Below are 12,413 nucleotides of genomic sequence, written 5' to 3'. Positions count from 1 at the left end.
TCTACTTGAAGCTTTTAAAACTTACGGTTATGTCTCTAATATGAAGATAAACTACCACAAATCAAAAGCCCTTAATCTGACCCTTACCTCACAAGACGCCTCGACTATTCAACTTTCGTGTTCGTTCAGGTGGGACCCTACCGCCATACGATATCTAGGGGTCATGATTACACAACACCCTAAAATGAACAGACTCCCTGGTTTCTAGGATGTTGGAAACCCTGGGTCCTGTTCCGTTCCACTCCTGCTGGCCATGAGCTTTTGCCAAATGACCCGAGATAGCTGTCTCTCTCTCTCCTTGTCTCTCCCCTTCACACTTTCCTTTCTCGTTAAATGTATCAAATTTATGCCTCAACTATATGATACAGGTGAAATTCCCGAGGCATCCTGATTATCTGTATGCCATCTCCTCCCCTATATCCTACCCTATCTGGTAAACTCTTCCATGGTTTGGAAGTTTAATCGCTACTACTTCACTTGGTTGACATCATTCTTGCACTTGTTGTTGTAGCTTGGAATTGCCTTTGAGTCATATATGATATACTATTCCTGCTACCATTTAGTGTACTTGCACTATTCTTTCAGTTTCACAACTGTTGTTTGCATACTTGTCTTTAACTACCATCTGTTAATACACGTGCATTCATGTACTTTTTTTTTATGAAATCCCTGCACTTCTGACATGACTTTACCTTTGTTTGTGTTAACCTTGTTATTGTTTTGTACTTCATGTTCATAATAAGCTCAATTGATGCAAAAAAAAAAATATTCCGGATGCACCGACAGTGTTCCCATACCCTACACTATTACGAGGGGATGCATCAACCTCACTTAGTGAGAAATCAGTTTCCACTAATATAGAGAAAGCTGTTCCCCCTGCTCCTAGTAGTCAAAGTGAAGGAGGTCATTGTCACTATCCCATAAGGACACAATCATCCTGCACTTTTCTATTATATTGTTGATTGATATCGCTCAGTTGAGCTCTCTACCCGATTGATTCCAAACTTGGGTAGAATACTGTTAACCCCTCGCTCTATCAATTTTGGTGAGAGCCAATACCAATGTTGTTATTGTGGTGAGAGGTGGAGGGTTAATATTATTGTGTAGCTGTTACTTTTTTTTTGAGTCCAATAAAATTTGTAACATTTTGATACTGCATACCATCTGGGGCCAAAGGGCCTGGTATGGACCGAGGGGGGGACTCCACGCTGTTTTTTTTCTGACTTTTCTTATACCGGCATTCTTTTGTTTACATTTCATTTCTCAGTGGGGAAGCCTGCTGACAACTGATCAGTGATCGGTTGTTTAGGACACGGCAGACGGCTTTCTGGCCCTCTCCTTAACAACCAGCTATTCTTAACACAGAATTCTAATTGGTCAATAATTTTTGACCAATCCGAGTTCGGATAGCTCTGAAAATTTGGAATTTGTTTGAAAATTAATAAACAAAACAAAATTAAATGAAATAAGACTAAACTAACAGAAATTCTGAAACAAAATTAAATTAGTAACATAACAAATCTATCTGAAATGAAACTAAACACATTTTTCCATTCTGCAGATGTCTAGAGCAGAAATGGAGATAAGGAGAACTCACAGGGAAATATTCTGCTCTCTATCTTGTGGTTATTAACTGCTGAAATCGGCATGGCAGTAAGATTGCACTATTTCCAGATGCTCTCTGGCAATGATCCCAGAGAGCAGAGGGGAGGAAAGAACAGGAGGGCAAATCTCCAGACCACCAGCACAAACCCAGAAGCTCTGTGGAAAGGGAGGGCAGTCCACACTACTCAATGCTGGAATTTGAAAAGGAAGATATGAAAAGAAGGAAATTGATAAGCATCAGCAGCTCTTTACCTTTAGGCCCATTTTGACACTTGTACCACTCCAAAGTTGCACCGACTTTGGAGTGCAACTTTGATACCACTTTGATGCAGCTTTGGATGGGTGCAACTTGGATAAGACTTTGGCTTTGACCAGTTTTAGGCCCCTTTCACACTTGTGTGACCTAAAAGTCATGCAATTTTGCCACGATTTTACCACAATTTTCCCCCACAATTTTGATGCAATTTTGCTGCGATTTTGACTGGACTTGAAGCAATGCCTATATCTATGGACCTCAAAATGCATCAAAATTGGACCAAAGTAGTGCAGGGACTACTTTGAAGTCGTTACAATATGAACGGTCGCACTGATATGAACGGTAGTCTTTGGAAATCATGGAGTATGACTTGTCATGTGACTTTGCAGTCCCAAGTCGCAGGAAAAGTCGCACAAGTGTGAAAGGGGCCTTAATGAAAAACTGTTGCACTCAAGTTGCATAGTTGCATTGTATAACAATCAGGTATGACTTTAATGCAACTTCTGAGGCCCTCAAGTTGCATGAAAGTCAGGCCAAAGTAGAGCATGAACTACTTTGAAGTTGCTGCAACTTTAAGTTGCACATATATGAATGAGTATTATTGGAAAACATGGGGAACAACATGTCGTGCAAGTCTGATATCCAAAGTTGCATGACAAATTGCACAATTGTGAAAGGGGCCTAATGAAAACCTTAACCAACCAGTTTGAGGGGCTGGAATAACCCCTTAGACTTTGACATTGAAAACAGAGATCTCCTCTCAAAAAAGTCAGCTGAAGCACATTATATCCAGAAGAGATGATATCAGTCCCACACAAACTTCTCATTCAGTTTGCTAGCTTCAAATAAAATCTAACAATCACACAAATATTATTAAATCTCTTATGTATAAGATGGGAGAACAGGGAAACAGATACCATCATAACAACCTAAGGATACATGGGATACCTGAAGCCAGTGAAGACCTGCAATGCAGTCCTGGTCAGACCAGGTACATTTTAACTTTAAAAAAGTGCACAGAGCACACTGACCTTGAGGCTTATCCACTGAAAATACTCAAGATGTCATTTGCCTGCCCCACTTCTACTTTGCCATTGAGTTTATTCTCCTGAAGAGCAAATACATCAAATCTGTTTTGAAAGAATTCTGATCATTATTTGCCCAGATTTATTATTATTAGGATTATTGACAGTGGCCTGTGCATAGGGGCGCCAGGGTGCCGCCCCGCCTAAAAAAAAAGGAAAGAAAAAAAAAAAAGATTACAAAAAGAACAATAAAGTTTTAAAAAAAAAATCGCGTTCGCCGGCCTATGTGGTGGCTATGGGGGGGTGGGGTTTACGACCCAGCAGAGGCGCCGATTGGCTGCCTTCTGGGACGTAACCTGGGCGCAGGTCATAGCGCTAGGACACCCCCACTTTCGTGATATCCTGGCTGTGATTGGTCCAGTCTCCAGCCTGGACCAATCATCATCCAGGACATCCAATTGCTGATCCCGCTGACGTCGCAATGGGGGCAGTGCCGGTGCATGCGTCAGTCACGCACCGTCACTGCCCGATCTCCTTCCCGCCGCCCGGACCGATCGGAAGACCCAGAGAGCCCGCCACAGTCAAAGAAGACTGAAGAGGACGAGACAAGCAGCGCCGTGGACAGTTCCCGGAATCCCGCCGCCGTCAGAAGAAGAGGACTCGAGGAGAGGAGCAGCGCCGTGGACGTCTCGCAGGCAGCCCAGGAGGAGAGCAGGTAAGTGATTGAAGCTGACCTGTTACCTCACCTGTGCCATGCCTATACCATCACCTGTGCCATGCCTATACCATCACCTGTGTCATGCCTATACAAGCTCTGTATCAGATTGCAATGATGCTATGTTTATACTTTATTATGTGCTGATCATGAACTGGACAGTAGATGCACCAGTCCAATTATGATTCACCTTCAGCTCCCCTAAATGGACCCCCCTCCGCACACTGGTGGGGGAACCTGTCATACATTGGCATTTGTGACCCTACAATAGGGCCATTTTGTCAGCTCAATTTTTTTATGCATTTTCCAATGTTCTGCCCTGGTTTATGTTCTTAGTTATATTGCTTAACTATGTACTGAAACCTTGGATTTTGCCTTGACTGTGAGAAGACACAAGCTCTTTCAAAAATAAGGGGGAAATGCATGCTTGCAAGAAATATATTTTTTAGATGTCTGCACTCCTAAGGTTGTTCTCCATAAAGTACCTGACTTGGCCCTTTAGTAACTCGTCAAAACTAAGTCATGTGGTTTTGTGGCTCCTTTAAATTAGATGGCGAGTTTAGAAAAACAGAGGACAGTTTTCCTTTTCTTAAAGGTAAAATTGGGTAAACAATAGGGATGATCGAACGGTTCGGGTCCACCATCGGTTCGGCCCGAACATTGGGTGTTCGAGGTTCGGCCGAATTTAGAACTTTTTGCCCAAAAAGTTCAGAATTCGGCAACCAGAACCGACCAAAATGCAATGCTTCAGGAAATGGGCTTTAAAAGCCTGTGATTGGACCAGAACCATTAGCAAAAGCCAATTGAGGGGGCAGGAGAATGCTAGGAATGTGATTGGAGTGACTAGGGGGTCCCTAGACCAATCATTAGTGAATACGCCCCCCAGTATATAAGATAGCCCCCGCCATATTCCTAGCATTGTTATACTGGACATGGAAGAGAGTTGAAGCAGTTCTGTTAATTTTACTTTAAAAGTGTCATTTAGCATTTATTAGTGTGAGGAAAGGGATATCTAGTGTAGTTAGAGTGCTCCTTTACACTTAAGTTAGCTTCAAAAATTTAGTTTCTGTAGAGAAAGTGTTAAGTGTAAGGGGACCGTAGTGTAGTGTAGGGTTAACTGGCAGTGACTGCTATGGCAGGGTGACAAAACCCTTCCATAGCAGAGTGACCGCTATAGAGAAATGATCATTTCTCTGAGTTGCTTCGGGACAGGAATATGGCTTCTCACCAGCAAGCATTTTTCATGCTGCAGGGGTTGCCACTGCCAGTGCTTTTTTGAGGACATGTTTGATGTCAGACATGACATCTGAACATGTGTATAGGGGGTATATATATACACATATATGTCTGTATATATACCCCTAGACATATATAGGTGTGATAGTAGTAGAAATATATGCTTGCGCTAATGAAATCATTTACAGTAATATATTTCTGCTACTATCACACCTATATATGGCTAGGTGTCTATATACATATAATTATGTGTGTATATATACCACTATACACAAGTTCAGATGTTTTGCCTGCCTCAAAAGAACCCCAAAAAATGCCAAAAAAACGCTAGCGTAAAAAAAAAATGCCCAGGTGTGTTTTTGCTGGCATTTTTTGGGAGTTTTTGGAGGCAGGCAAAACATCAGAACTTGTGCACAGTACCACTATACACAAGTTCAGATGTTTTTCCTGACTGCAAAGAACCCAAAAAAATGCCTGCTATTAAACCGGCAAGGTGTGAAAACCGAGAAGCCAACTCCCTGTGCTGAAAGTGTTCTAATACAAACGATCAATTTTTAAGAACTTTTTTTGTGTGCTTTCGTATCTGGGGGGTCTAAAGGGTGTACCTGTGAAGTTTCAGCTCTGTAGCATGTCCATGATGTTCTAATACAAACAATCTTTTTTTTTATGGTTCTGGACATGCTACAGAGCTGAAACTTCACAGGTACACTTTTTAGACCCCCCAGATACGAAATCCAAAGTAAAAATCAAAAAATCTCTTTTTTTAAAAATTTTTCAATAATTGGCTTTTTTATCAAAAATTTGCCTGAAGATGCAGACCGGTGGTGCGCCTCTGGGACCCTTCTCTGCTCTGGGCAGGGTGGTAAGCCCTGTTATGGGACCTCTTTTTTTACTTCATTTTTTCCTTTATTGTTTATTCCTATGTGTCAGGGTTTCTTTAGGATGTTTACTCACTGTGTCTTGTTGAGTGCGGTTTTTTAGCTGGGTTCACATTTCTTGCAGTCCGCTTTGTTCCCCTGCTATCGGTGTCCAGCGGCTCCCGGTCTCGCCGCAGCCGCGTCTGCGGCCGCCGCTTCCGGGTTGCGCAGCGCTTCTGCGCATGCGCGGTAGCCGCCGGTCACAGGATTCAGTGCGCATGCGCGTGGATGACGCGTGACGTCACTCGCGCATGCGCGGTTGCGATCGGCGGCCGCGAGGCGGCATATTTAAAGCCTGTTGTATGTCAGAGCTGGTGGGAAGGTCGGCACGTAGATACAGCCTCCCCCAGACTCTGACTGGCGTTTATAAAGGTAAGAACCTTATTTTAAAAGGATTTATTGGCGGTTTTTGCTCCATTTGGAAAAACTTGGTACAATGTGTGTCCTTTTATATCTAACTGTGGAAGAGTTTTTTCGCCTTCTGTTGTACTGATCATGGACGCTTCTCCGCCCCCTAGTGGCCAGCCCGCTCATACCAGGTATGTGCTGGGCATTTAAGGGGGGGGAGGTCTCTCTGTTTGCTCTTATATATCGCTACATATGTATCTCTCCAGCTCTTCTAGGTCTGATCAGCAGCCTAGCGCACGCAGCGATGACAGACGTTCAAAGTCGCATCACCGGCACTCCTCATCTAGGTCCAGGCGCAACTCCCCCCATAATAGGGGACGTGATGGCAAAACTTCTGGTTCAACACATCATGGCCGTTCTGAGCACCCGCACGGGAAGAAATGCTGGGGATGTGGTACCATAGTAACGGATGGTTCCTCTCTGTGTAAACCCTGTTATGCCCAAGCCACAGGTGAAAGGGAGAAGTCGGACCATCATATTGAGGAAGTGGTGCGCAGAGTCCTCAAAGACTCTCTAGCTGAGTTACAGAGGCCGAGTACTTCTGCAGGGCCATCCCGCTCTCCGGAAAGAGATCTTTTGGTTCAGGATCCTTTTGAGTCCTCTCAACCCAGCCATCCTTCTATCCTTCCGTCAGAGTCCGAATCTGATTCAGATGACTCCGGTTCAGGATTTGAGTTCAGCCTTGTCTCACCTCTAGTGAAGGCGGTGAGAGAAGCCCTTGAATGGGAAGATCCAGCTGTCTCCTCCCCAAAACAACAAAAATATTTCAAGCAGCTATGCAAAGAGTGCTTGGACTTTCCATTTCTAATGGAGCTGGGAGATATAATTACAGAAGAGTGGAGCAAAGTGGAAAGGAAAAATTCCTTGACCACAAAAATGGCAAAATTGTATCCATTTAAACAAGAAAAGGTGAAGTACCTGGAATCTTCCCCAAGTGTGGATGCAGCTGTGATGCGTCTGGTCAAGCATGTCACCCTTCCAATGGAGGATACAGCCTCTTTTAGGGATCCGTTGGATAGGAGGATCAACGCTGACCTTAAACGAGCATATCTTTCGGCCGGCATGGTCTGTAAGCCAGCTTTGGCTACAATTTCAAAGGCCATGGAAGTCTGGATTAATGCCTTCGAGGGCACTCTTGGAGGAGTTTCGGAAGAAGTGTTCCAGAGCTCCCCAATCCAGGAGCTGAAGATGGCTGCGGGTTTCCTGGGGGAGGCATCTCTAGACACCATTCGCCTTTTGGCTTGAGTTATGCTGGCTTCTGTTACGGCTAAACGCGCCCTTTGGCTTAGGCCTTGGGTTGCTGATGCTGCTTCCAAACAGGCATGGTGCCGGATTCCCTTTGAGGGTTCTTCCCTCTTTGGGAACAAATTGGATGCAGCCATAACTCGGGCCACGGGTGGAAAATCTGGGTTCCTCCCTCAGGATAAACGCCCAGGCGCTCAGAAGCGCTCTTTCCCAAGAAGACAAACTACCAATCGTTCCAGGGAAGCACGCAGCTACAGACCAGGCAAGTCCTACGGAAGAGGTTAGAAGTCGAGGCAATCCACCTTCCAGAAAGGCTCAAAAGGCTCTTCGTCTGGTGACCGGGAGGCCACCAAATCCTTTTGAGGTTGGGCCCGTCCAGGCCTTCCCGGTAGGGGCCAGGTTGCTCCAATTCGGGATGTCTGGGCGGCCTCGATCCAGGATCCCTGGGTGTTAAACATCGTGTCCCAGGGACATTCGTGGGCGTTCGACAACGTTCCCAAACCCAGGTTTGTCGCAACCTCACTTCCTCCTTCGGCAGAAAAAAAGAAGGTTCTTCTCGCTTACGTGGACTCCTTACTGGTTCAGCGAGCTGTTGTGCCAGTTCCCGATGCAGAACGAGGTTTGGGAATCTATTCACCTCTGTTCCTCGTCCAGAAGAAGAACGGCACCTGGCGCCCGGTAATAGACCTCACATATCTCAACAGGTCTATCCATCAAGAAAGGTTCAAAATGGAGTCCCTCATCACAATACAACATTCGGTTCTCCCAGGAGATTGGTTGGCATCGATCGGCCTAAAAGACGCGTACTTCCACGTTCCTGTGGCAAGAGAGTACCATCAGTTCCTCCGGTTTGCTGTAGGTCATGCTCACATGCAATTTACGTGTCTTCCCTTCGGGCTCTCAACTTCGCCTCGCACGTTCTCGAAGACCTTGCTGGCAGTTGTGGCTCTCATCAGGACCAGAGGCATCAGATTGCATCATTATCTGGACGATCTCCTCCTTCTGTCCCAGGACAGACGTCAGTTACTCTTGCATCTGGAGCAAGTGATCTCTACGCTTCAGGAATTCGGTTGGATTCTGAATCTAGAAAAGAGCCATCTGGTGTCTACGCAGTCGCTGGTGTTTCTTGGGGCACTGTTCAACACGGTGAAGTGCACCATTTCCCTGCCAGAAGAGAAAATTCCTGTAGTCCAGAGCAGGGTGGCTCACGCTCTCGCTGCCTCTCGTCTCACTGCTCGTCAGTGTCTAAAGGTAGTAGGGACGCTCGTAGCCACCTCACCCATGGTGAAGTGGGCTATGTGGAAATTGAGACCCTTCAGAAGGGGTTTCTCCAACAATGGACGACGGAGAACTTGTCACAAGTTATTCACCTGACCCCATTCATGAAGGGATGCCTTCCCTGGTGGTTACGCCGTACAAATCTGACCAACTGCCACTCAATCGCTCCAATTTCCTGGATTACGATAACCTCCGTTGCCAGCAGTACCGGTTGGGGAACCCACTGTCTGTCCAAAGTGGCAAAGGCAGATGGAACTTTCCCGGTCACGGAGTGGTGTCCAACTACGAGCTGCCCTCAAAGCCCTTCAGGCTTTTCACCATCTAACGCAGGGGGCCTCAGTGCTGCTAAGGATGGACAACACCACAGCAGTGGCTTATGTCAAGAGGCAGGGAGGAACGCGCAGTATGTCTCTCCTCCAAGAAACAGAGCCGATGATGACATGGGCTCAGCATCATCTGGCCAATCTTTCAGCGGTCTTTGTCCCGGGAGTGTTGAATGTGGAGGCAGACTTCCTATCCCGTTTCCAACTAGACAACAACGAGTGGTCCCTCCATCAGGAGGTGTTCAACTGGGTGCTGTCCCTGGGGATTTCGCCAGAAGTGGACCTGTTTGCGAGTCCACGCAACAAGAAGCTTCAGAAGTACTACACGAGGTTCAGAGATCCTTGAGCCTTCGGAGTGGATGCCCTCACGGACAGGTGGAACTTCCAGTCTGCTTATGCTTTACCACCAGTGCCAATAGTACTCCAATTCCTGCGGAGACTGAAGATGGAGGAAGTAGAGATCGTGGCAATAATCCCCTTCTGGCCCAACAGGCCATGGTTTCCCCTGCTGTCCCTTCTCAGCTTCAGGGATCCAATCCCTCTACCTCTCAGGTCGGACCTTCTATCTCAGGGTCCTACTCTACACCCATGCCCTGCACGGCTGCACCTCAGGGCTTGGTTCTTGAGAGGGGGAGGTTGAAAGCTCTCGGATGTCCAGAAGAGGTGATCCCGACTCTCATGAGTTCAAGAAGACCTAGCACCAACAGGGTATATGAAAGGATATGGGCCAGGTTCATGAGTCATCAGGCCCAGAGGTCAGGTCCAGTAGGTACACCTACTATTCAGCAGATTCTAAGTTTCTTGCAATCTGGTCTGGATCTGTTCCTCTCGGTTAGTTCTCTCCGGGTGCAAGTCTCTGCCATTTCAGCCTTCATCGGAATTCAGTGGGCAAGTCATCATCTGATTCAGCAATTTTTTAAGGGCGCAGTCAGGCTTACGCCTCAGAGAAGGCCGAGATTTCCAAAGTGGGATCTCCCATTAGTTTTGGACTTTTTTTCTTCAAAGGATGTTGCCTCCATGTCTATCAAGGAACTTACGCTGAAGACAGCATTTTTGGTGGCCATTACCTCCGCTAAGAGGGTTTCTGAGATACACAATTTGGGTCACAAAGAGCCTTTTCTGACCTTTTTTCAGGACAGGGTGGTCCTAATCCCTATGCTAGGGTCAAATCCAAAAGTGACCTCTGTCTTCCACGAAAATGCTGAGATAGTTCTTCCCACCTTCAGAACTGATGAGGAATCTTCAGTCCATCCTCTAGACGTGGGCAACACTCTAAGTCAATATTTGGAGGCCACATCCTCCTTCCGCCAATCAGATTTCCTTTTTGTTCTGCTCCATGGCAAAAAGAAAGGAATGCGTGCATCTTCTAGAGCAGTGGCTGCGTGGATCGTTCAAGCTATCCAATGGGCGTATAGAGCGAAGGGCTTGGCTCCTCCACAGGAGATTACAGCGCACTCTACAAGAAGCGTCGCTACGTCTTGGGCAGCTTCCAAACACGTCGTGCCTGATGTGATCTGCAAAGCAGCATCCTGGTCATCTGTTAATACTTTCCTTTCCCATTATTGTATTGAACCTGCTGCTTTATCTTCCGTTAATTTTGGCGTACAAGTCTTGTCAGTTGACAGTGCCAATTAAAGTTTTCTTTGTTCAGCATCTTCCCACCCGGGAGTGTATAGCGAGATATTTCCCGAACGTATGCTGCCATGGAGTCTGTCAGGAAAACGGAAAATTGATATCAAATACTTACCGTAATTTTCCTTTCCTGATGGACTCCATGGCAGCAGGAGTCCCCTCCCAATTCCTGAGTAGGCTAGTTACAGAACACTGATGCTGAAAGGGAGCAAAGATTTATGGGAGTGGGGTCCTATGAGGTAGGAGAGGAGGCGGGGCCTACCCGAACGTATGCTGCCATGGAGTCCATCAGGAAAGGAAAATTACGGTAAGTATTTGATATCAATTTTCCGTTTTTTTATCAAAAATGACAATTTTTAAGAACTTTTTTTGTGTGATTAATAGTTAATGGGGCATGACCCAGAACCCTAGTGACTTTTTAGGGGCATTTATTGGGTTTTAGGGCTTAAAAATTGTGTTTTTTGATTACCAAAGTTTGGGTCCCATTGATTTCAATGGGGTTCTGAAATCCGGGCCGAACTTTCGGGAAGTTTGGATGTTCTGGCCGAACCGAACTTTTCAAAAGTTCGATCATCCCTAGTAAACAACAGTAACCTTAGCAAATTTGTCCCTGCATAAATAAAATAACTCTGTACCAAGGGCGTAATATAATATCTAGCCAGCTGCAGTCACAATGTTCTCTGTGGAGTGTGTAAAACAATTACGTGTGTGACTGTGCTTTAAATATTAAGTGTTAAAATACATAAAATAAGATGGTTATATTACTAACACTGTGTGACAATGTATCTAAAAAATATCCACTTTCAAAAATATTGTTATTAAAAAAATTATACTGCTCAGTTCACAAACAATGTGCCCATAATAATTCATAAATCGATATGAACAAAAAACAAGTTCTTAAAGTGGAGCTCCACCCAAAAGGGGAAGTTCTGCTTTATGTACTCCACCCCTGTCACATTTGGCATGTCATTTTTTTTTGGGGGGGGGGAGGGGGAGCGGGTACCTAGTTTTGACAGGTACCCGCTCCCCCTTTGGGTGAGAACGTCTAGGCAATCCGAACGGAAGTTCTCCTCTCCCCTTCCCTCCCTGTAGTCTTCTGGGACAAGTCACAGGTCCCAGGAGATGGCCAGACCATTCAGGAGGCACAGCGCGGCTCACGCATGCGTAGTGGGCACCCGGCTGTGAAATAACCAGCTGTCACAGCCAGGTGCCCACGGTTAAAATGCTGGCATCGGGGAGAGAAGATTATTGGAAGGGAAAACTTGGGTGAGCACATCGCTGGATCCTGGGACAGGTTAGTGTGTGTTTAATAAAAGTCAGCAGCTACAGTTTTTGTAGCTGCTGAATTTCAGTAAACACAAAAACGATTGGCGCTTCTCTATATTGTCCACCTTCAAGTGCAATGTGTGTAAAATGTTTTGAAATAAAATAAAATAAAATCATAAAATAATCTTCTTTGTTCAAAATGTGATATGCCTATCACCTCTTCAGGTAAATGACTCGCCTCTTTGTCATACACTCAACAATCCACTTCAAATCTTGTTGGAGCACTACCTTCAATAATGGCCTGTCATGCGAGGTTCTCCAAGTTCCAGACAATTTAAATCACATCTAAATCTCCTCTTCATGAATAATGATAATGGTCTCATTCTGTACTATGGAAGGGTCAAAAATCCTATACCCTGTGGGGCAAATTTATTGTGCATAGTTCTAAAATAAAACACCATTTGGAAGGGGAAAAAATTGGTTTGTTAGACTGTACTGCTCCAAAAC

This window comes from Pelophylax lessonae (assembly GCF_965119305.1).
Source record: "Pelophylax lessonae genome assembly, chromosome: 2".
In the NCBI taxonomy this organism is placed as follows: domain Eukaryota; kingdom Metazoa; phylum Chordata; class Amphibia; order Anura; family Ranidae; genus Pelophylax; species Pelophylax lessonae.
Note: the sequence above shows the minus strand (reverse complement) of the source record.